At 40.6% G+C, this 26,787-nt stretch overlaps 1 protein-coding gene across 3 annotated transcripts in view; it reads right to left on the reverse strand.

The window, feature by feature from the left end:
- Nucleotides 1-26,787, reverse strand: part of ETV6 (ETS variant transcription factor 6) — a 185,415-nt gene that overhangs the window by 125,395 nt on the left and 33,233 nt on the right. The window lies entirely within an intron of this gene.

A 26,787-nucleotide genomic window follows, 5' to 3' on the forward strand; every position in this document is an offset into this window, starting at 1 on the left:
TAACGTTTCGGTGGACAAAATATCCCCTTCCGCCTTTTCGCGTTTTTTTGGTCCTGATTGGGGGGTGGGGTTTATTATGTTTGCACTATAAATTGTTTGATATGCCTATACACTGTCTGAGGAAGGGGATATTTTGTCCCCGAAACGTTACTACTTTTCACAGTAAAAGAGTGTGTTTTAAAAAAGACCAGCGAGTGCAAGTTTTTTGTTACCAATATATATATATATATATATATATATACAGGCAGTCCTCGGGTTACAGACATCCGTATTAAGTACAACTCGTACTTACATACAGAGAAAATAGAGCTTTATCGACAATCCTTCTTTCCAGGATAATCCAAAATACTGAAAATCCAATTGTCACAAGGACAGAAAGTGATGTGAAATTTTCTGAACAGGGGCACAGATAGCAAAACAAACTTTATCCTATGCTATCCAAAACAAAACAAAAAAATGTTTGGCTAGAGTTTCACCTAAAAAAAGTGCCTGTTCCAACTTACATACAAATTCAACTTAAGAACAAACCTAAAGTCCCTATCTTGTACGTAACCCGGGGACTGCCTGTATATATATATATATAAAAATGAAATAAACAGGTCCAGCACTCTCCGCTGTGAAAACACAAACTTCTTTAATTGAACTGTGACGTTTCGGGGTAGTTAGCCCCTTCCTCAGACAGATAACAAATATAGTGCAACTTACTCCCCTTAAATACCCTCCACACTGCACTGTGAATGCTAAACACCTGCAGCTTCTCATCTGCGCAACTGAGCATGCTCAGAGATAACTACGGTGGCTGCATTGGGACAAACAACTAAAAGCAAAGTTAAAAAAGGAAAATGCCTGAAATTACAATGTAACAAAATTCATATAAACAAAAATGTAACCTAAGTAGCCCTGATATATGTGATGAATAACTCGTCTTCAGAATATGTAACAAAACAAGCAAAAACAGAAATTGGCTACAAATAAATATTACATCTTAACTAATGAGGGGAATAAGTAAGATGTTACTTACAAAAAAACAGACAAGTAATGAATATCAAGTGTAATTATGAAATCCATACCCTGTAACAGGACTTAATTAATTTGACCAGGGAGACAAATGAAACCTACCTACCGCAAAAATTGCTTTAACTAGGTGGGAATATGTCAAAAAGACATAAAAATTATGAATACAATCTTAATCATCCCTGTATAATCTAATAATTTACAGATTCAGAGTATGACTATCCGATTAGTATGAATCTATGGCTAGCTGTACTAAAAAAATATACTATTACGTGTAAAATATGTACAAACAGGATCATTACAAGAAACATTACATATCAAAATGGGTATTAAGGCCCCTAGGTATTAAAGTATCCAAGGTGTAAATCCACCTGGTCTCTTTTTGCAACAACAATTTGGCCCTATTACCCCCTCTCTCAGTAAGGGATGGACGTGATCAATGATCACGTATCGCAAATCGGCCAAAGTATGTTTGGCAGACAAAAAGTGTCTAGCCACTGGCTGATCACTTTCACCAGTGGCTAGGGCAGCACATATAGATGCCCTGTGATAGGCCATACGGGTGCATAGATCATCGTTCGTTTTGCCAACGTAATAACTGCCACTGCAACAGTGCAGCATGTACACTATAAACTTGGTAGTATATGTGACTCTGTGCTTAATGGCATAGCGTTTGTTGTGCCATGGGTGGACAAAATAGGTGGTTTGTACCAACCCATTACAAGTAGTGCAACCCATACACTTAAAACAACCATGTTTAGGCTTCCCTAACCAAGTCTTGTTGGTATAACTTTGGACATTGTCAGGACGCATCAAGTAGTCCCTCAAAGATCTTGAACGTTTATAACCAACCCTTGGATGGATGGTATTCTTAAAGGGTAAACGTTCATCTGTGTTGATGATGTGCCAATTCTCCTGTAGAATACTGGGTGTTTGCCACTTGTCAGGAGAATATGTGGTCACGAATGTCATCCTTGAAGCCACGACTCTTCGTTGGTTCTCTTTATCAATGCTTCAGCTTGTGTCAATGTGGACATAGTAGATTTGATATCCTGAATGGTTTTACGCTTATATCCCCTTTGGATAAACTTGTTCTCCATTTCCTGGAGTTGTTCCAACGTTTTACTTTCAGTACTGTTGTTCCGTACTACTCTCTTCAAGTGGGAGATAGGCAGTGCCCTTTTAAGGGCCGGTGGATGGCAGCTCTCAGCTCTTAGGATGGAGCTCCTATCCGTCTCCTTGGTGTATAGAGTAGTATCTAGGCGATTACCATTCTTGAAGATTAACAAATCTAAAAAATCAATACAGGTGTCAGAAGTATTCATTTTGAATTTGAGGTGTTCACTTGATCCGTTTAGTTGGGCAAACCAGTTATCCAACTCATGTCTGGTGCCCGTCCAAATGATACACAAGTCATCAAGATATATCTCTTGAACATCCCGATGTTTGGGTCACAAAATAGATCAGTGTCAAATAGCTCAAATTCTGCAATAAAGATGTTGGCATATGATGGGGCCATATTCGACCCCATCGCCGTTTCAGAAATCTGTATGTAAAATTTCCGTTCAAAACGGAAATAATCACATTCCAGGCAGAATTCGAGAAGACGTAATATTACCTCCACAGGTGGACCCACATATGGGTATCGATTTAAATGTACCATTGTGGCATTCAGGCCACCTGTATGAGGAATGGCAATATACAAACTGGTGACATCCAGTGTCACCAGTAAGTCAGTATCAGTGATTGTCATATCATCCTGTTGTAGAATCTTAATCGCTACAATTGAATCTAATAGAAATGATGGGATATATCTTACTAAAGGCTGTAGTATAGAATCCATATAGATAGCGAGGGATTGTAAAACAGATCCACGAGCAGAGACAATTGGTCTCCCCGGAGGTTTCAATGGATCTTTATGTACCTTAGGCAAGGTGTAAAGGATAGGAGTTATCGGGCAATCCGTGAGTAAATAAGACGCTAGGGTTTTATCAATTCAGCCTTGTTGTTCCAAAGAATGTGTGTAATCATCAATCTCCTTCTTAAATCCCTTTATAGGATCTCCAGGTAAGACTCTATAGGTCTTGTTGTCATTCAACTGAAGCAAAATTTCCGACCTGTAATTATCATAGTTCATAACTACCAGAGCACCCCCTTGTCTGCTTCTCTGAAAACAAGTTTATGATTGTTTCTCAAGTCCATCAATGCTTTCCACTCCTTTCCAGATAGGTTTTTATGTATTTGAGGTTGATTCAAATGGATGGCTGTTGTAAGATCATGTTTCATCAATCTGGAGAAGGTGTTAATAATAGCATTCTGGCTCTTAGGATCAAAATCACTCTTCTTCCTCAGCGTACTTCCCTCCATAGTACTATCTTTAAAGAATTCTTTTAATCTTAAGTTCCTTTGGAATTTGCAGGTCTCAATCTCCAAATCAAAGGGATCAGTTTTGGTGGTAGGTATGAATGAGAACCCTTTCCATAGAACCGTACGTTCTTCATTGGTCAAAATACGGTCACTTAAGTTAATAATATTCTCCTCTATTTCCTCCCTCTCCTTCTTGCTTCTCTGTTTCCCTTGGCGTATCCTTCTCCACCGTAGTTTTTTGACGATCTGGTGGTAACGCCTTGTGTAGTACCCGAGGGTACACCATGTACGTTGGTCTCACCCTCTGATCCTGTATAAGAGCTGTCAACAGTTAATAGGGTTCTAGGTTTAAATACCTGTTGTCGTCTAGGTCTACTGTATGTTCTCTCTTCAGGCCCCAAGGACCACTTATATAACCTTTTCTCCCTGTAGTCAGAGATGACCGCCTCCCACTTACGTTCTTTAAACGTTACCAATTCCTTCTCATATTCAACTAGCTGGGTTTTTTGCTCAGTTGCGCAGATGAGAAGCTGCAGGTGTTCAGCATTCACAGTACATTGTGGAGGGTATTTAAGGGGAGTAAGTTGCACTATATTTGTTATCTGCCTGAGGAAGGGGCTAACTACCCCGAAACGTCACAGTTCAATTAAAGAAGTTTGTGTTTTCACAGTGGAGAGTGTGGGACTTGTTTATTTCATTTGTTTACTTTTCCTACCCAGAACACCCCGGAAGTTGTGTATATATACACACATATACATATATACACACATTTTATGGCTAACAGGGGATACCGGGGAGTATATCTAAGGTCTAATATGGACATATGGTTAGGAGGGGCTATAGGGCAGTGGGTCTGATCTGAGGTTTAATGTGACCATATGACTGACAGGGGCTACAGCACAGTGGGTCTGATTGGAGGTCTAATGTGACCATATGACTGACAGGTGCTACAGACAGCGCAGTGGGTCTCATCTGAGGTCTAATGTGACCATATGACTGACAGGTGCTACAAACAGCGCAGTGGGTCTCATCTGAGGTCTTATGTGACCATATGAATGACAGGTGCTATAGCGAAGTGGGTCTGATCGGAGGTCTAATGTGACCATATGAATGACAGGTGCAATAGTGCAGTAGGTCTAATGTGACCATATGAATGACAGGTGCAATAGTGCAGTAGGTCTGATCTGAGGTCTAATATAACCATGACTGACAGGTGTTACAGCGCAGTGGGTCTCATCTGAGGTCTAATGTGGGCACATGACTGACAGGTGCTACAGCACAATGGGTCTTATCTGAGGTCTAATGTGACCATATGACTGACAGGTGCAATAGCACAGTGGGTCTCATCTGAGAGCTAATGTGGGAACATGACTGACAGGTGCTACAGCGCAGTGGGTCTGAGCTGAGGTTTAATGTAGGCACATGGCTGACAAGGGTCTGATCTGAGATCTAGTGTGGGCATATGGCGGTCAGGACACCAGTAGAGAAGCTACATAATGAATGCGATTATTCTGCAATCACAAAACATGTTTAAAGAAAATTAGATAAAGGCAATATATTAGATGCATTGATGTACATTTTACAGCCCTGTGTCCCTTTAAGCTTGGAAGTTTGCTGGTGAGAATCTGTGCATCTTGTAGGCATTGGCTTATGGCCAGTTGGGAGAGGAAGTGAAGAAAAACCAACATAACTGGTTTGATGAACCATGAGTCAACATGGAAAAGCCCCAGTATTACTCTATGAGCCAATCATGTGAGCCGCTGTGAACTAAAGCTTGTGAATAGCAGATTCTTATTAATCAGTCACCACTTACTGATAACCAGACTATGTTATTAACACATATAATGTGACAATACTATTAGTATACAGATCAATGTTGTTACCAGCTACTTTCCTATTTAAAGGGACATTAACCTTTTTTTATTATTTATGCATAGACTATATTAGCAATTAAACACTTCAAACATAACAATTGCTTTAAACTTTTCAATGGTCATTATCTTAGCAAAATTTGCATTATCGTTTAAATGCCTCTTATCACCTTTGCAAAAGCAAATTAGGAACATTTATAAATAATCTACTACACTGATCAAACAATTGCAATTTAAAACAAAATTGTGATGCACACAATACACAAACTGTCACCTAGATTACGAGTTTTGCGTTAGAGGCTGTGCGTTGCTAACAAGCAGTTTATGCTCACCGCTCACTTACAGACAGCGCTGGTATTACGGGTTTTTACAAACCAGACAAGAAGTGAGCGTTGAGCAAAATTTTGCTTATTCCCACACTCCAATACCAGCGCTGCTTACGTTAGCGGTGAGCTGGTGTAACGTGCTCGTGCAAGATTTCCCCATAGGAATCAACAGGGAGAGCCGGCTGAAAAAAAGTCTAACACCTGCAAAAAAGCAGCGTAAAACTCCTTAAAGGGACAGTCTACACTAGAATTTTTATTGTTTTAAAAGATAGATAATCCCTTTATTACCCATTCCCCAGTTTTGCATAACCAACACAGTTATATTTATATACTTTTAACCTCTGTGATTATCTTGTATCTAAGCCTCTGCGAACTGCCCCTTTATGTCAGTTCTTTTGACTGACTTGCAGTCTAGCCAATCAGTACCTGCTCCCAGATAACTTCACGTGCACGATCACAGTGTTATCTATATGAAATACGTGAACTAACACCCTCTAGTGGTGAAAAACTGTTAAAATGCAATCTGAAAAAGGTGGCCTTCAAGGTCTAAGAAATTATCATATGAACCTCCTAGGTTAAGCAAGTAAATTGGAAAATTGTTTAAAATTACATGCTCTATCTGAATCATGAAAGTTTACTTTGGCCTAGACTGTCCCTTTAACGCAGCCCCATTGATTCCTATGGGGAAATACATTTTATGTCTACACCTAACACCCTAACATGAACCCTGAGTCTAAACACCCCTAATCTTACACTTATTAACCCCTAATCTGCTGCCCCCGACATCGCAGACACCTACATTATAATTATTAAACCCTAATCTGCCGCTCCGGACACCGCCGCCACCTAAATTATACTTATGAACCCCAAATCTGCTGCCGCCGACACCTACATTATATTTATTAACCCCTACTCTGCCGCCCCCAATGTCGCCGCCACCTACCTACACTTATTAACCCCTAATCTGCCGCCCCCAACGTCGCCGCCACTATAATAAACATATTAACCCCTAAACCGCCGCACTACCGCCTCGCAAACATTAGTTAAATATTATTAACCCCTAATCTGCCGGCCCTAACATCGCCGCCACCTACCTACAGTTATTAACCCCTAATCTGCCGTCCCAACGTCGCCGCCACTATATTAAAGTTATTAACCCCTAAACCTAAGTCTAACCCTAAACCTAACACCCCCTAACTTAAATATAATTAAAAGAAATCAAAATAAATATTCCTATCATTAACTAAATTATTCCTATTTAAAACTAAATACCTATAAAATAAACCCTAAGCTAGCTACAATATAACTAATAGTTACTATGTAGCTAGTTTAGCGTTTATTTTTATATTACAGGCAAGTTTAAGTTTGTATTTATTTTAACTAGGTAGAATAGTTATTAAATAGTTATTAACTATTTAATAACTACCTAGCTAAAATAAATACAAAAGTACCTGTAAAATAAAACCTAACCTAAGTTACAATTACACCTAACACTACACTGTAATTAAATTAATTCCCTAAATTAAATACAATTAAATACAAATAAATAAAATTAGCTAAAGTACAACCCCCCACTAAATTACAGAAAATAATAAACAAATTACAAGATATTTAAACTAATTACACCTAATCTAATCCCCCTAATAAAATAAAAAAGCCCTAACCTACACTAAATTACAAATAGCCCTTAAAAGGGCCTTTTGCGGGGCATTGCCCCAAAGTAATCCGCTCTTTTACCTGTAAAAAAAAATACAAATCCCGCCCCAACATTAGAACCCACCACCCACACAACCAACCCTACTCTAAACCCCACCCAATACCCCCTTAAAAAAAAACTAACACTAACCCCTTGAAGATCACCTTACCGGGAGAAGTCTTTATCCAACCGGGCCGAAGTCCTCAACCAAGCCGGGAGAAGTCTTCATCCAAGCCAGGCGAAGTGGTCCTCCAGACGGGCAGAAGTCTTCATCCAGACGGCATCGTCTATCTTCATCCATCCGGCGCGGAGCGGGTCCATCTTCAAGACATCCGACGCGGAGCATCTTCTTCATCCGACAGCTAACACTGAATGAAGGTTCCTTTAAATGACGTCATCCAAGATGGCGTCCCTTCAATTCCGATTGGCTTATAGAATTCTATCAGCCAATCGGAATTAAGGTAGAAAAAATCCTATTGGCTGATCCAATCAGCCAATAGGATTGAGCTGGAATTCTATTGGCTGATTGGAAAAGCCAATAGAATCCCAGCTCAATCCTATTGGCTGATAGCATCAGCCAATAGGATTTTTTTCTACCTTAATTCCGACTGGCTGATAGAATTCTATCAGCCAATCACAATTGAAGGGACGCCATCTTGGATGACGTCATTTAAAGGAACCTTCATTCAGTGTTAGCCGTAGGATGAAGAGGATGCTCCGCGTCGGATGTCTTGAAGATGGACCCGCTCCACACCAGATGGATGAAGATAGACGATGCTGTCTGGATGAAGACTTCTGCCCGTCTGGAGGACCACTTCGCCCGGCTTGGATGAAGACTTCTCCGGCTTCGTTGAGGACTTCGGCCCGGTTGGATGAAGACTAATCCCGGTATGGTGATCTTCAAGGGGTTAGTGTTAGGTTTTTTTAAGGGGGTAATGGGTGGGTTTTAGAGTAGGGTTGGTTGTGTGGGTGGTGGGTTTTAATGTTGGGGGGGGGATTTGTAATTTTTTTTTACAGGTAAAAGAGCTGATTACTTTGGGGCAATGCCCCACAAAAGGCCCTTTTAAGGGCTCTTTGTAATTTACTATAGGGTTGGGCTTTTTTTTTTTTTTTATTTTGTTAGGGGGATTAGATTAGGTGTAATTAGTTTAAAAATCTTGTTATTTGTTTATTATTTTCTGTAATTTAGTGGGTTTTTTTGTACTTTAGCTAATTTTATTTAATTGTATTTAATTGTATTTAATTTAGGGAATTAATTTATAGTTTAGTGTTAGGTGTTAGTGTAACTTAGGTTAGGTTTTATTTTACAGGTCAATTTGTCTTTATTTTAGCTAGGTAGTTATTAAATAGTTAACCTCTTAAAGACATATGACGGAATTTTTCCGTCATAAAACAATTGAGCAAACTGAAAGCTGTCTCCTTAAAGGGTTAATAACTATTCTACCTAGTTAAAATAAATACAAACTTGCCTGTAAAATAAAAATAAAACCTAAGCTAGATACAATGTAACTATTAGTTATATTGTAGCTAGCTTAGGGTTTATTTTATAGGTAAGTATTTAGTTTTAAATAGGAATAATTTAGTTAATGATAGTAATTTTTATTTAGAGGGGGGTTAGGGTTAGACTTAGATTTAGGGGTTAATAACTTTAGTATAGTGGCGGCGACGTTGGGGGCGGCAGATTAGGGGTTAATAAATGTAGGTAGGTGTTGTGATGTTAGGGACAGCAGATTAGGGGTTAATAATATTTAACTAAATGTTTGCGAGGTGGGAGTGCTGCGGTTTAGGGGTTAATATATTTATTATAGTGGCGGCGATGTTCGGTTTGGCAGATTAGGGGTTAAATTATTTTTTTTTTGTGTTTGCGATGCGGGAGGGCATCGGTTTAGGGGTTAATAGGTAGTTTATGGGTGTTAGTGTACTTTTTAGCACTTTAGTTTTATGCTACGGCGTTGTAGTGTAAAACTCTTAACTACTAACTTTAAAATGCGGTACCAGTCTTGCCAGGAGAGGGTCTACCGCTCACTTTTTGGCAGACTCGTAATACCGGCGCTATGCAAGTCCCATTGAAAAAAAAGAGGATACGCAATTTACGTAAGTGGATTTGCGGTATTTCCAAGTCTGGCCACAAAAAGTGAGCGGTACACCTGTACCTTCAAGACTCGTAATACCAGCGGGCGTTAAAAAGCAGTGTTAGGACCGGCTAACGCTGCTTTTTAAGCCTAACGCAAAACTCATAATCTAGCTGTGTATTCTTATAGCAATATAAAATTGCAGACTGGCCACGATCATAATGTTAGTATAAAATGCATTGTTTTGTCTTATAGCAAGCTGCTGAATGTATACTGTCTGATGTTTTGTATCTTTGATATTACCTCAATAAAAAAACTTTGATTATTAAAAAAAAAAAATGCATTGTTTTGCTGATGTTATCCGCTAAAGCCAATTATTATTATTATTATTCTTTATTTATAAAGCGCCAACAGATTCCGCAGCGCTGCCCATGGGTACAAGGATAGAAGTACAACGGAGAAACAATACAATAAAAGACAAAATTTTACAGACAGATACAGGGGGATATGAGTGCACTATTCCCGTGGGAACTTACAATCTAGATGGGTAGGAGGGTGGGAAACAGGATTTGGGGACTGCAAAGGTGAGAATGATATTAGTGGGGAGATGAGGGCAACTGTTGAGTTAGTGAAGTTCATTTGTTAATGAGTCGGGTGATAAGCTTCCCTGAACAAAAAGGTCTTTAGGGAATGTTTAAAGGAGGAGAGGTTAGGGGAGAGTCTGATGGCTCGAGGAAGTGCGTTCCAGAGGGTTGTAGCCGCACGAGAGAAGTCCTGTAGTCTAGCATGAGAGGAGGTGATGGTAGAGGACGCAAGGAGCAGGTCATTGTTGGATCTTAGGGGGCGGGCTGGAGTATATTTGCTGATGAGTGAGGACAAGTAGGGTGGGGCAGCATTGGTGAGGGCTTTGTAGGTCAGGGTGAGAATTTTTAATTTAATTCTGCAGTGAATGGAGAGCCATCGAAGGGACTCAGAGAGGTGCAGCAGAAACGGAGCATCGAGAGAGGTGGATTAGCCTGGCAGATGCATATTTATTTTGTAAATATATGCAGAGAGGTTAGCCTTGAGAAATCTGTAGTGTGAATTTCCAGTTTTGAGAATTAGAAAACCCACAATTTAAAGCTACATAACATGAAGAGGGGCAAAATAAATAATAAAAAGTATATTGCAAAGTTATTGTACTACATATAAAACAACATTTTAGATTACTCTCTCGAGGTGATCTCTTTAACTTGAAGAGATTTATGAAGGTAACTATACTGGCAACTATTTACACATAGCATTTTGTCACACGTTCAGATACGTAACACATACAAACACAGGTCAAACTGGTTAGGGAGGGTAATCGCTGATATATGGAGGAGTCATATTTGACGTTGGAAGGTTAAATTCAAAGCTCAGTTAGGTACTTTAATTCTACCCTCCACACTTTTCCTGCCCCACATAGGATCAACAGCAATCTACACAATGTTTTAAAAGCATTTAAACTGTCATTCTGTTGGCACTACCAATAATGTTAGGAATAAGTAGCATTAGACCATTACCCCTGCACCTTGATATTCGGAACTCCACAAATTAATGGTCTAGAACAGGGGTTGGAAAAGATAGATAAATATTTTAGGCTTTGCTGGTAAAGAGATCAAGGAGATTATGTACTATAACACGAGAGAAAATAAATCAGCAAATGAGCCACTTGGAAAATTACTTTGGTTGCAGCCTAGCCTCATTTTCATTTTTCATTTTTTTTTTCGTAAAGAAATTTTTCTGTTTCCATTCTAAATGTTTTTCTGACCATTGCAAATTCCTTTGAGCTAGAAACATTATGTCAACGTTTACTATGATGAGACGATCAGCAGTACAAAGTGATGAGAGCATCAAAAAGGATTCTGTCACAACTATTTAACTCTGCAGGTACTGCCATAGACAATACATAAATAAATGAGAGTGGCTGTGGAATTTCATATAATTTTCGCGTCACTAAACATTATTCTGCAACTGATTTTCCCACCCCCCAAGCGGATCTGCATTCAGGATTTTTCAAGCAGCGGTCATCAGACCGCTGCTTCCGTGCCCTGTTTCTCCACCTATTAGGTGGAGAATTTAAATCTCTCCGGTTACTTCCGACCAGGAAGATTGACAGCTCCTGCCCACGCACCTCGTTTGGTTGCACAGGAGCGCTCGTGTGCAATGGTAAATGTGGGCAGTGGATTTCTGCCCACTAGAGGAGAAGCCAGGCTCAATTTATCATCCCATACATATATGCCCATGTCTGCTACGGGATTATAAATTGAGTCCTATGACTGTAGTTTACCTACCCCTGGTCTTAAAACACCCAAGTGGTTTTCAAATGAAGGTGCATATGGCATATGTACATATGCTCTGCTAGCCTTTATTAGAAGCAATTTTCTATTATACTTGTTTGTTTCTAACTAAAACAGGATTTCAACTTCAGTTGAATCTTCTCCATACCTCATACATAATTTAGGGAAGAAATCAAGTATTGCAAGATATCCTTCCACAGGAAAGCAGTTGTGAAAGAAGTCTCAAAAAGTTAACCCTTCAGCTACCAGGATTACACAATTTGATTTCAAGGGCAAGGAAATAATTGGAGAATGCAGTCACTATTCCCTTCTTTGCTTTAGACTGCAAAAGAATAAATAAAAAAAACAACACCACCACCACAATTTGATTTATAGATGGGGGTTGAAAAATCAACCAGTCTGGGGGAAAAGTTACTAATACACTCAATGTTAAATATACGGAGAATCTTTATTGCTGACTAGTCCAGTCAAGCAGCAAGTAAGAAATGGCAGAGGACGAGTAGAAAATTTGACATTTTCCTGTCTTTAACATTGAGTGGAATAATAACTTTTTCCCTCTGAGTGCTAGTAACTTTTAACCCCTGACTAGTTAACTGCAGTGATATTTTTCCATCTCTTCTATATGTATTATAACACACACACTCATATATGTATATATAATAAGTAAATTACATATGTATAAAAGAAAAGCTGATCCTTTCATACCATACGTGTACAAAGCACATAGGAGTATTAAGAACCATTTTCATAGATGAGCCACAGGTATGTTGATTTGCAGTACCTTTCATATGATTGTTTATAATTCATTTTTGTGGGTCATAATGAGTTCTTTGGTTCTGGGCTCCTAAGCTTCAAATACATTTGTAAATATGTAAATAATACATCAAATAATCACTCTTTTTGGAGTAGAAGGGTTCAACAAATAGGTCTGAGAATTAAATATTGTAAAAACAATAATTATATATATATATATATATATATATATATATATATATATATATATATATATATATATATATATATATATATATATATATATACACACAAACCCTACCCCCACCTGGCAGATAATTAGTGCTACTGTTTACATATCTTTTCTACTTCTGGCGGTTTCAAATGACAAACAGTAACAATTTAAAAAACAAACAAAGGTAAAAGGAGCTATTTGCAAGCAATTAAAATACATTCTAGCAGGTAAACTGGACAATTGGGACCACATTGAAGGGGAGAAATGCTTGGAGTACAATGTCCATTTAAATGTGTGATTTCTTCATAAACTGCATCAGATAAGATTAAATGGATGAATCTCATAATGAAAAGATCATTGTTGTTGCCTTTTATTCCAGGTTTAATCCTGTTTCTGTAACAGTGTATTGGAGCACTATCTGGTAATCAAGGAGTTAATGAGACAGTAAAGTCATAATTAAACTTGATTCAGATGATCATACAATTTTAAACAACATCCCAGTTTACTTCTGTTATTAAATGTTTTTATTCCCTTGGTTTCCTTTGTTGAAAAACATACTTAGCTAGTCACAGAAGCAGCAATGCACTACTGGGAGCTAACTGGTGATTGGTGGCTGTACATAGATGCCTCTTGTCATTGACTCACTCCATGTGATTTTACTGTCCCTTTAATGCATAGCAGGGTTAGTGCATTTCTATTCCAGCCATGCTTACAAAAATGCAATAATATTGTGCAGTCACTTGTCAGCTGATATTTTTATTCCCAAAATCTATAAAGGTATTTATGTGCAGTGAGATTATGCCGAGCTAAGCACCTCCGGCTGGCCACACCAAAACGCCAGCATTATGCTAGCACGCTATTGGCTAAGAGATGGAAACACCACCTAATTGGAAAAAAATGCGTTTTGCTGTGGGTAGCTGGAGGCGTACAGCTCGGCATAAACTGCAGGCAAATAGAGGAACAGCATGACGTTTTTTATACTTCACGACTGAAAGTCCCCTTTACTTATAGCACTGGTAAATCCTAGTAATTTACTATCACTTTAACAATTTTAGTGCCTCCTATATTATCTACAGAATAGTATATAGTTGATATCAGTGCACCCAGGAGATATAAAACAAAATATCCGCACTCACTGGACTTAAGTGAAAACTATTTTATAGTGACATTTCGGGGTACAACACCCCTTCCTCAGAAACGTCACTATAAAATGTCCCCTTAAATAACTCAACACACAGCCATTAATGTCTAAACCGTTGGCAACAAAAGTGAGTACACCCCTAAGTGGAAATGTCCAAATTGGGCCCAATTAGCAATTTTCCCTCCCCGGCGTCAGGTGACTCGTTAGTGTTACAAGGTCTCAGATGTGAATGGGGAGCAGGTGTGTTAAATTTGGTGTTATCGCTCTCACACTCTCTCATACTGGTCACTGGAAGTTCAACATGGCACCTCATGGCAAAGAACTCTCTGAGGATCTGAAAAAAGAACTGTTGCTCTACATAAAGATAGCCTAGGCTATAAGAAGATTGCTAAGACCCTGAAACTGAGCTGCAGCACGGTGGGCAAGACCATACAGCGGTTTTACAGGACAGGTTCCATTCAGAACAGGCCTCGCCATGGTCGACCAAAGAACTTGAATGCCTTTGCTCAGCGTCATATGTAGAGGTTGTCTTTGGGAAATATACGTATGAGTGCTGCCAGCATTGCTGCAAAGGTTGAAGGGGGTGGGGGGTCAGCCTGTCAGTGCTCAGACCACACGCCGCACACTGCATGAAATTGGTCTGCATGGCTGTCGTCGCAGAAGGAAGCCTCTTCTAAAGATGATCCACAAGAAAACCCGCAAACAGTTTGCTGAAGACAAGTAGACTAAGGACATGAATTACTGGAACCATGTCTTGTGGTCCGATGAGACCAAGATAAACTTATTTGGTTCAGATGGTGTCAAGGGTGTGTGGCTGCAACCAGGTGAGGAGTAAAAAGACAAGTGTGTGATGCCTACAGCATGTATGAGTGCTGCTGGCACTGGCGAGCTACAGTTCATTGAGGGAACCATGAATGCCAACATGTACTGTGACATACAGAAGCAGAGCATGATCCCCTCCCTTCAGAGACTGGGCCGCAGGACAGTATTCCAATATGATAACAACCCCAAAACACGCCTCCAAGACGACCACTGCCTTGCAAAAGAAGCTGAGGGTAAAGGTGATGGACTGGCCAAACATCTCTCCAGACCTAAACCCTATTGAGCATCTGTAGGGCATCCTCAAACGGAAGGTGGGGGAGCGCAAGATCTCTAATATCCACCAGCTCTGTAATGTCATCATGGAGGAGTGGAAGAGGACCCCAGTGGCAACCTGTGAAGCTCTGGTGAACTCCATGCCCAAGAGGGTTAAGGCAGTGCTGAAAAATAATAGTGACCACACAAAATATTAACACTTTGGGCCCAATTTGGACATTTACACTTAGGGGTGTACTCACTTTTGTTGCCAACGGTTTAGACATTAATGACTGTGTGTTGAGTTATTTTGAGAGGACAGCAAATTTACACTGTTATACAGGCTTTACACTCACTACTTTACATTGTAGCAAAGTGTCATTTCCTCAGTGTTGTCACATGAAAAGATATAATAAAATATTTACAAAAATGTGAGGGGTGTACTCACTTTGTGAGGTACTGTATTTATATATATATATATATATATATACATACACACACACACATAGATATACATACATACACACACCTACAGCAACAACATCAGCACAAGAACTATGTTTCAGGAGCTTCATGAAATGGGTTTCCATAGATAAGCAGCTGTACACAAGCCTCAGTTGAAGTGCTGTAAAGCGCGCTGCCACTGGACTCTGGAGAAGTGGAAACTTGTTCTCTGGAGTGATGAATCACGCTTTACTATCTAGCAATCTGATGGAAAATTTGGGTGTGGAAGATGTCAGGAGAATGCTTCCTATCGGAAAGTATAGTGTCTGCTGTAAACTTTGGTGGAGGAGAGAGGAGAGATAATGGTCTTGGGCTAGGCTCCTTAATGCCAGTGAAGTATCATCTTAAAGGGACATTAAACACTAAACAATACATTCCTTCAATGATGTATTTAGAGCAAAGCTTAGCCTGAGAATAACGAACATATATTTTAAAAAATGATATTAGTTGTATAAATATTGAAATAATAAGGGTTGTAGCCACCAATCAGCAAGCGCCATCCAGGATCTCAACCAAAAATGGGCCTGCTCCTATGCTTACATTCCTGCTTTATCAAATAAAGATACCAAGAGAATGAAGAAAAATTGCTAATAGGAGTAAATTAGAAAGTTGCTTCAAATTGCATGTTCTATCTGAATCACAAAAGAAAGAATTTTGGTTCAGTATCCCTTTAACTTGTAAAGGTGAAAAACAAGTGCATTTAAAGGGATAGTAAAGGCCAATTAATCTTTCATGACTCATATACAGTAGATAGAGGATGTAGTTTTAAACAACTTACCAATAAACTTATGTTATCAAATTTGCTTCTTTCTCTTGATATCCTTTGTTGACAAGCATACCTAGGTAGGCTCAGGAGCAGCAATGCAGTACTGGGAGCTAGTAGTTGATTAGTGGCTGCACATATATGTCTTTTGTCATTGTGTCACTTAATGTGTTCAGCTTAGTAGTGTGTTGCTGCTCCTTCGACAAAGGATACCTAGAGATTACATTAGAAAGAAGCAATCTGATATTTTAGATCTTCTATTGTTAAAAGAATTTGTCCCAGCCCCAAATAACTGTAAGAAATGATATAACTCTTCAAGAAAATACAAAAACAAGACCCACACCATTTTTTTATTTAAAGGATTACTGTAAAAAAAAATTGTGTGTACGATTATATAAAATCATTATAAAAATACCACACTAATAAAATGCACTTACTTTCAATGTTAAACGATCCGTTTAACAATTAAAAAAAAAAAAAATTATTTTTAATCCTGACATAATGAACGACAACCCACTAATATGGGCTGTGCAATCATTCATTGCTTCCTCCAATCGGGCGGCCGTTTCGTTGCATATCATTAATATTTTATTGTTGGCTTGCGCATGCGCATTGCGTCCCTTGAGATCACGCATCTGCTTCTCTATTTCTGAAGCCATTATTATCCAGCTATTGACGTCTTCAATGACGTTGTGCAAGTCTATGCATGTGCATTGTGGCTAAGTGCCGCTATATTCCAATCTGGGTTGGACACCCAGCAATGGTACCCAGGGAGTGGGTTTGGAAAATATTAAAAAAAGAGAATAAGATAGCGGCGAAATAGTAACCTTTTTACAAATAAGAGTGATTTGATAAAAAACAGAATTTATGCTTACCTGATAAATTACTTTCTCTTACAGGTGTATTCAGTCCACGGATTCATCCTTACTTGTAGGATATTCTCAATCCCTACAGGAAGTGGCAAAGAGAGCACACAGCAAAGCTGTCCATATAGCTCCCCTCAGGCTCCGCCCCCCCCAGTCATTCGACCGACGGTTAGGAGAAAAAGGAGAATCATAGGGTGCAGTGGTGACTGTAGTTATTGTAAATTAAATTTGAACCTGACTTAAATATCATCGCGGGCCGTGGACTGAATACACCTGTAAGAGAAAGTAATTTATCAGGTAAGCATAAATTCTGTTTTCTCTTACTTGGTGTATTCAGTCCACGGATTCATCCTTACTTGTGGGATACCAATACCAAAGCAATAGGACACGGATGAAGGGAGGGAACAAGTCAGGTAACCTAAACGGAAGGCACCACTGCTTGTAAAACCTTTCTCCCAAAAATAGCCTCAGAAGAAGCAAAAGTATCGAATTTATAAAATTTGGCGAATGTATGCAGTGAAGACCAAGTCGCTGCCTTACAAATCTGTTCAACAGAAGCCTCATTCTTGAAAGCCCATGTGGAAGCCACAGCTCTGGTGGAATGAGCTGTAATTCGTTCAGGAGGCTGCTTACCAGCAGTCTCATAAGCCAATCGGATGATGCTTTTCAGCCAGAATGAAAGAGAGGTAGCAGTCGCTTTCTGACCTCTCCTCTTACCAGAATACACAACAAACAAGGATGACGCTTGTCTGAAATCTTTAGTTGCTTTTAAATAGAACTTTAAAGCACGAACCACATCAAGATTGTGCAACAGACGTTCCGTCTTAGAAACTGGATTAGGACACAGAGAAGGAACAATGATTTCCTGGTTAATATTCTTATTAGAAACCACCTTTGGAAGGAAACCAGGTTTAGTACGCAAAACAACCTTATCTGCATGGAACACCAGATAGGGTGAATCACACTGCAAAGCAGACAATTCTGAAACTCTTCGAGCAGAAGAAATAGCTACTAAAAACAAAACTTTCCAAGATAATAACTTGATATCTATGGAATGCAAAGGTTCAAACGGAACCCCTTGAAGAACTGAAAGAACTAAATTTAGACTCCATGGAGGAGCCACAGGTCTGTAGACAGGCTTGATTCTAACTAGGGCCTGTGCAAACGCCTGAACGTCTGGTACAGCTGCCAGACGCTTGTGTAACAGAATAGACAGAGCAGATATCTGTCCCTTTAAGGAACTAGCTGACAGACCTTTCTCCAAACCTTCTTGGAGAAAAGACAATATCCTTGGAATCCTAACCTTACTCCACGAGTAACCCTTGGATTCACACCAGCAAAGATATTTACGCCATATCTTATGGTAAATTTTCCTGGTGACAGGCTTTCTGGGCTGTATCAGAGTATCTATAACTGAATCAGAGAAACCCCGCTTAGCTAGGATTAAGCGTTCAATCTCCAAGCAGTCAGTTGCAGAGAAACTAGATTTGGATGCTTGAAAGGACCTTGGATTAGAAGATCCTGCCTCGATGGCAGTTTCCATGGTGGGACCGATGACATGTCCACTAGGTCTGCATACCAAGTCCTGCGTTGCCACGCAGGAGCTATCAGAATTACCGAAGCCTTCTCCTGTTTGATTCTGGCTATTAGCCGAGGGAGAAGAGGAAACGGTGGAAAGACATAAGCTAGACTGAATGACCAAGGCGCTATTAATGCATCTATCAATGCCGCCTTGGGATCCCTGGATCTGGATCCGTAAAGGGGAAGTTTGGAGTTCTGACGGGACGCCATCAGATCCAACTCTGGAATGCCCCAAAGCTGGGTCAGCTGAGCAAAAACCTCCGGGTGGAGTTCCCACTCCCCCGGATGGAAAGTCTGACGACTTAGAAAATCTGCCTCCCAGTTGTCTACCCCTGGGATGTGAATTGCAGATAGATGGCAGGAGTGATCCTCCGCCCATTTGATAATCTTGGATACTTCCTTCATCGCTAGGGAACTCTTTGTTCCTCCCTGATGATTGATGTACGCCACAGTCGTGATGTTGTCCGACTGAAATCTGATGAATTTGGCCTCTGCTAGTTGAGGCCACGCCTGGAGCGTATTGAATATCGCTCTCAGCTCCAAAATGTTTATCGGGAGAAGAGATTCTTCCCGAGACCATAGTCCCTGAGCCTTCAGGGAGTTCCAGACCGCACCCCAGCCTACCAGACTGGCATCGGTCGTGACAATGATCCACTCCGGTCTTCGGAAACTCATTCCCTGAGACAGGTGATCTTGAGACAACCACCAGAGAAGAGAGTCTCTGGTTTTTTGATCCATTTGAATTTGAGGAGACAAATCCGCGTAATCTCCGTTCCACTGTTTGAGCATGAACAGCTGCAGTGGTCTGAGATGGATTCGGGCGAAAGGGACTACGTCCATTGCTGCAACCATTAAACCAATTACTTCCATGCACTGAGCCACGGAAGGCCGAGGAATGGAATGAAGAACTTGGCAAGTATTCAGCAGTTTCGACTTCCTGACCTCTGTCAGAAAGATTTTCATTTCTACCGAGTCTATCAGTGTTCCCAAAAAGGGAACCCTTGTGAGCAGGGACAGAGAACTCTTTTCTACGTTCACCTTCCCCCGTGAGACCTTAGAAAGGCCAGAACGATGTCCGTATGAGCCTTGGCTCTGTGAAAGGACGACGCCTGTATTAATATGTCGTCTAGGTAAGGTGCTACTGCAATGCCCTGCGGTCTTAGAACCGCTAGAAGGGACCCTAGCACCTTTGTGAAAATTCTGGGAGCGGTGATGAACCCGAAAGGAAGGGCCACGAACTGGTAATGATTGTCCAGAAAGGTGAACCTTAGGAACTGATGGTGATCTTTGTGGATAGGAATATGTAGGTAGGCATCCTTTAGATCCACGGTAGTCATATATTGAACCTTCCTGGATCATCGGCAAGATTGTCCGAATGGTTTCCATCTTGAAAGACGGAACTCTGAGGAATTTGTTTAGAATCTTTAGATCCAGGATTGGCCTGAAAGTTCCTTCCTTTTTGGGAACTACGAACAGGTTTGAGTAAAAGCCCAGTCCTTGTTCTGCAATTGGAACTGGGTGTATCACTCCCATTTTTAGTAGATCTTCTACACAGCGTAAGAACGCCTGTTTCTTTGTGTGGTCTGAAGACAAACGAGAAATGTGGAACCTTCCCTTTGGGGGAGAATCCTTGAATTCTATAAGGTACCCCTGAGCAACTATTTCTAATGCCCAGGGATCCGGAACGTCTCTTGCCCAAGCCTGAGCAAAGAGAGAAAGTCTGCCCCCTACCAGATCCAATCCCGGATCGGGGGCTACCCCTTCATGCTGTCTTGGTAGCAGGCTTCTTGGCCTGTTTACCCTTATTCCAGCCCTGCAAGGGTTTCCAGGTTGCTTTGGGCTGGGAAGCATTATCTTGCTTTGCGGCAGTGGAGGTTGCAGCAGGTCCGCTCCTGAAGTTGCGAAAGGAGCGAAAATTAGCCTTGTTTTTGGCCTTAAAAGGCCTATCTTGTGGAAGGGCATGACCCTTGCCCCCAGTGATATCTGAAATAATTTCTTTCAGCTCTGGGCCGAAAAGAGTCTTCTCCTTGAAGGGAATATTTAACAGTTTTGTCTTGGACGACACATCCGCTGACCATGATTTGAGCCAAAGCGCTCTGCGCGCCATGATGGCAAAACCTGAGTTTTTCGCTGCTAGTTTAGCTAACTGGAAAGCGGCATCAGTGATAAAAGAATTAGCCAGCTTTAGAGCATGAATTCTATCCATGACCTCATCGTATGAAGTCTCCCTATGGAGCGACTCCTCCAGGGCCTCGAACCAAAAGGCCGCTGCAGTAGTTACAGGAATTATGCAGGCAATTGGTTGAAGTAGAAAACCTTGCTGAACAAAAATTTTCTTCAGCAATCCTTCCAATTTTTTATCCATAGGATTTTTGAAAGCACAACTGTCCTCTATTGGTATAGTTGTACGCTTAGCAAGTGTTGAAACTGCCCCCTCCACCTTAGGGACCGTCAGCCACTCTTCCCGCCTGGGGTCATTTATGGGGAACATTTTCTTAAAGATAGGGGGGGGGAATAAAGGGTACACCTGGTCTCTCCCACTCCCTAGTCACAATATCCCCCACCCTCTTTGGGATCGGAAATGCCTCAGTGTATACGGGGACCTCTAAAAACCTGTCCATCTTACACAATTTTTCTGGGACCACCATGGGGTCACAATCATCTAGCGTAGCTAAAACCTCTTTAAGCAGTACGTGGAGGTGTTCCAGCTTAAATTTTTTTTTTTTTTTTTTAAATACATTTTTTATTGAGACATTGAATGGAAATAACAGAAATGAGAGTATGTCCCAGCACGAAAAAAATACAAAAAAAATAACTGATACATTTCACACATGGAAGGTATACAAGAATTAAAACATTGGTGTGCTAATATAGTATTTGTTATAGTAGTATCTAGTCAATAAAATTTCAATATTTATATAAAAGTAGGAGTCAGTGACATGGAGAATATCTAGGACGAAAACAGAGGAATAACAGTTGACATAAGTTATGGCACCACCTTTATGACCTTAAATATGAGATGTAAACAGTGTAAACAAAACATGTGTGACTGGAACATATAGGAATGAAGCCTCGATTTTTTAATACAAGTACCAAGTGGTCCCTACTCCCAGATAAGAGGTGTTCTATAAGCTGTAAATAGTGAGAGATTGGGAACTGGCTTTTATCAGGCCTCCCGTAGGCCTGAGTATATGGGGGGGGGGGGGGGGGGGGGGGAATACAGCGGACAAGAGCCGCTCATAATGGAGGGGAGAGGGGAGGAAGGGGGGCGGAGCTAGATAAGTTGTTATAAAAATACAGACTACAGGGCTATTTAAAATGGAATGGAATTGGATCTTAGGGCTTTTGAGTGCACTCCTAAACAACGCCTCTCGTAAATTAAAAAAAATAGGGCATGTGGAAGTGAGGGTAGAGTGCCAGGGAAGATACAAACAGGGGGGACGTTTCTATAGATACGAAAGGTAAAGGACTACTACATGAGCCCCTCTCCTGGGGAGGTGCCAACTATAGGCGATGCCGGTAAAAGGAGTATGGATATGACCCGCAGGTACTAATCGCCGGCGGGAAAGGGAGGAGAGGGGTCAATTGGAGATGGGAGGTGTCTGAGAAAGTTATATCCTGAGAAAGCTATAGGTCTCTCATGTACAAGCTTAAAAGAGATTAGTATAGGCATAAAATGTATAGCAACACTTAGGATAGCGTGTGGAATACTTTTGCCCTTATAGTAAGGCTTGCAATGTGGCTCACATATATATCTCTAGTTAGTAAAAGATGGGAACTATAAATAGAGTGGGAGCACACTTGAGAATTTTCCCTTAAGGTAGTTTAAGTCATAATAGCAAACTTTCACATATAGAACAGATAGGTAAGTAGAGGGCATAAGGTATAGATATATAAACAATATTACCAAACATAGGGCACCTAAATGTATAATTAGGTGATAGTACAAATGAAACAGACAAGTGACAATATTAAGTGAACCTTTAAACCAAAATGCTTAGATAAGAGACAGCTAGGGTATCTAGAAACTTAACTAAATATATAAGTGGCTGCTATCTTCTAAAGGACTCAGAACTCCATAACAGTACAAGTTTAGGATAAAGACATGTATATCTGTTACTGAATATAGGGGGCTGCTGAAGGAGCTCCTCTCCTGGGAAAATGCCAGCTATAGGCTATGTGGGAAAAAGGGGTAGGGGTATGACCCGCAGGCAGCAAGCACCGGCGGGAAAGGGAGGAGAGGAGCCCAGCAGTAACAGAAAATTTGCATAAATAATAAATTCAACATAGGGGATAGCATTTTCTAGGAGCCTAAAGGTATTAGAGCTTGCAATGTAGCCCTCATATGTATCCTTAATATACAGAGGATGGAAGGCAGATATAGGAACAGTATCACTATGAAAAAGTAGTAGAGACTGTCTCTATAAGACCCTGACTAGCATGATATTAACTAGTCTCTAAAGTATACCCTACTAGTCACCATATAAGGAAAATGCTAGTTATATGAGGGGGAGTGTTAAATATTAAGAGAAAACCTTTATGTCCCAAAGAAAAGGCAATACCAAGCTTTAGGCTGAAAATGGCTATGCATAATATCAACAGTGGGTCAGCTAAGCATGAAGATATATATGAAACCAAGGAAACATAATCACTCTTGTGCCTAAAAAAGATAATAAGAAAACAGTAGTATGTGATTATAATGTTGAACAAGCATCATAGTTTATTAAATAAGCTGCAGTCTGCGACCTCAGACATCCAGGACTCCATCCAGAGAGCAGTGCAATTTAAAATAGGGCATTGTAGCAACATAACTGCCTGAGAGCTGAATAGTATGTAGGTGTAAAAGTTCTAATTTTTATGGGTGGGTGATAGTCATATATACCATAAGTTATGAAATAAACTGCAGTCTTTATCTTTAGACTTTGGGGCTTCATCCAGAGGGTAGTGTGATTCAAGATAATGCATTGTAACTACAGGCTTTCTGGGAGCTGGATAATCTATAGTGATAGAAGCTCCAAGTTATGAGTAACACTAGCCAATACCTCTCCGCCGTAGCTGATCCAGTCCAGGGGAGTCATATGAGACAAAGTGCCTTTTTACTAACTGGTGAGAGTAGCAGGTGACTACATCTTTGACAGGTGCCCCAGGAGCGAGGTCCCAGGCACGGCACAGAGAGCTCAAACAGCGGGTGTCATATACGCTGAGAGGAAGTCGGTCCACATGCTCCAATTTGCTCTGGCGTTGAGGCTGCCTAAGGGGCAGGGAGCATACAGAGTCGTTGCAAATACGGTAAGGCTGCGTCAGGGGCCAAAGGCAAGAGCCTGATCTCCCATCTAGGGTCCGGTCTGTCTCCTCACTAGGTGGATCCTCTTTAGTGGGCAACGGGTGAGTAAGTGTTAGGAGCCGATTATCCGAGGGAGCATTCCCTGCACAGCTAGAGTTAGCTATGTCTACTACCGCCCCCACCTCGACCGGCCGCTCCGAGGCAGAAGCAGGGCAAACAGTGAGAAGGTCGCAGGAAACAGTAGACTGCCGGGGAGATGTAAGAGAGTCAGGTCTAGTCACCTCCGCCATCTTGTCATGCCGACATGTGCTATCAACCGGAGAAGGTAAGGTATTAGATGTTCCCTCTGTTACATGAAGAACTGGCTCTGATTTTAGCGATAGGCACCGGGAGAGAGATTGAAACTGAGCATCCATGCGGTGTCCTAGCGTGGTAAGAGCATCTATTATCAGGGAATCCATCTTCTCAGTTTGATAGGAGCGCAGATCAACGCTGATTGCACCAGAAATTACTTCAGAGTATAGGCTATTATGTCTATTAGAGAGCTTTATATCTCCCTTAGCTGTATTAGTATTTTAAGGCTATTTAGTTGAGTTTAGGATATTATTAGAGCAGGAGCTTACAAGGTCTGCGTCTGCTCGGTTCGGTAGTTGGCTCCGCCCCCCCTGTTCCAGCTTAAATTTAAACGCTAAGGAATCTGAATCTGCCCGCTGAGAAACTTTTCCTGTATCAGAAATTTCTCCCTCGGACAGACCTTCCCTCACAGCTACTTCTGAGTTTTGTGAGGGTACTACAGATAAATTATCCACAGCGTCTGATTGCTCATCCTCTGTATTTAAAACTGAGCTATCACGCTTTCTTGGAAAAACTGGCAGTTTGGATAAAAATGCTGCAAGGGAATTATCCATTACTGCTGCTAATTGTTGTAAAGTAATAGGGGCCAATGCGCTAGAGGTACTAGGCATCGCTTGCGCGGGTGTAACTGGTGTAGACACGTGGGGGGAGGAAGAAGGACTATCCTCATTACCCTCCGTTAAGGAATCATCTTGGGCAGCATTTTTAATTGTCACTGGATGATCTTTAAAATGCTTAGATGTTTTTGCACACTTTAAACATAAATATAATGGGGGTAGTGCCATGGCTTTTGAACATAAAGAACAAGGTCTATCTAAAGGCTCAGACATGTTTGACAGACTCAGACAACACTAAAATATTGAAAAAAATACTTTTTGAAAAAAACGTTACTGTCTCTTTAAATAATAAAAGGCACACACTTTTTTACCAAATCATCAAAAAACATCCGATCTTAATGAAATTTTCACCACATGATCCTAATGCCTTGAAATGATTGCACACAAATTTTCAAATCATTTAACCCCTTAATGCCCAAACCGGAAACACTCGGTTTAACCCACTACAGTACGATGCCACAGTCTTTGCTGTGGCTTTACCTTCCTTTAGGGTTAATTGCAGGTGTAAATTAAGCCTCCCTGAAGTCCTTCTGTACTCCTAAGGCTCTGCACATGAAGCTGCATGGAGCTGTGTTGCAAATCAACTGCGCAATTGAAGCGCGAATATGAGGCCCCCTCCTTCATTACTCCAGAGTTATGGGGCCTTTCTGAGTCAGATTAGCTGTCATACAAAATGCCAGGCGTAAAAAAATTCCCCAAAAAGTGTTTCCAACGTCTAAAACGCTTAATAAATATAAGATTACCTTAATAAAGTAATCGATTTAGCCCATCACAGTGTCTGTCAGTATTAAGCCCTTAACTGAAGCCATCATTCTATACTGTGTTTCAGAAAATGGCTTACCTTCCCTCATGGGATTTCTGTCAGTCTTCTAGCACTAGCAAGTCTTGTTAGAAAAAATGACTGAACATACCTTAAGCAGTATAAGCCTGCAAACTGTTCTCCCCAACTGAAGTTCTCCGGTACTCAACAGTCCTGTGTGGGAACAGCAATGGATTTTAGTTACAACATGCTAAAATCTTTTTCCTCTCAGCAGAAATCTTCATAACTTTCTGCCTCAGAGTAAATAGTACAAACCGGCACTATTTTAAAATAACAAACTCTTGATTGACGAAATAAAAAACTACAAATCTAACACCACATACTCTTTACCCTCCCGTGGAGATACTACTTGTTAGAGTGGCAAAGAGAATGACTGGGGGGGGGCGGAGCCTGAGGGGAGCTATATGGACAGCTTTGCTGTGTGCTCTCTTTGCCACTTCCTGTAGGGATTGAGAATATCCCACAAGTAAGGATGAATCCGTGGACTGAATACACCAAGTAAGAGAAATAAGTATATTTTTTCAAAACTTTTAATTGATTTATGATAAGTTGTTTTTTTTTATTTCAGTGTCCCTTTAATACAGTGAAATTACTATATCAATAACTATATAATTTAATATTAAAACAGCAATTGGGTTTGTTTTTTTTACACATCTGCTTGGCCTGACAACTCAGTAAGTAATTAATTTACACAGTGGGAACAGTGTGTTAATGTGATACCTCTTGGCAAAACTTTGCAAAAATTAGATTTGGGAAATTCCCATAATGAAACTGACTTTTTCTTTCAATGGAATATATAAAAAAAAAGAAAAAAAAAAAAAGTAGTATTTCTATTTTACTTCGGACTACAGCAAATAAAGGTATGGAACAGTTACTGAACAAGAAGACTGGGGACGCCGCTAAATAACGGGTGGTGAACCTATGGCACTCGCACACAAAAAAGCTGTGGTAGGGCTTTACTGCCAAAACCTAAAGCCATATTGTCTGTCACCCACACACCACAGTCTGGTTTCATTAAGGAACACCACAGGACCGTGTAGTTCTACCTGCTTTGCTGGGAAGCTACACCTCTAGAACTTTACCTGCTTTTCTGTAAAATAGCTTTGAAATTGTGCTTGCTGCATTCTTCCTAGAGAGGCTGGGGCCTGG

This window comes from Bombina bombina, chromosome 6 (genome assembly GCF_027579735.1).
Source record: "Bombina bombina isolate aBomBom1 chromosome 6, aBomBom1.pri, whole genome shotgun sequence".
In the NCBI taxonomy this organism is placed as follows: Eukaryota; Metazoa; Chordata; class Amphibia; order Anura; family Bombinatoridae; genus Bombina; species Bombina bombina.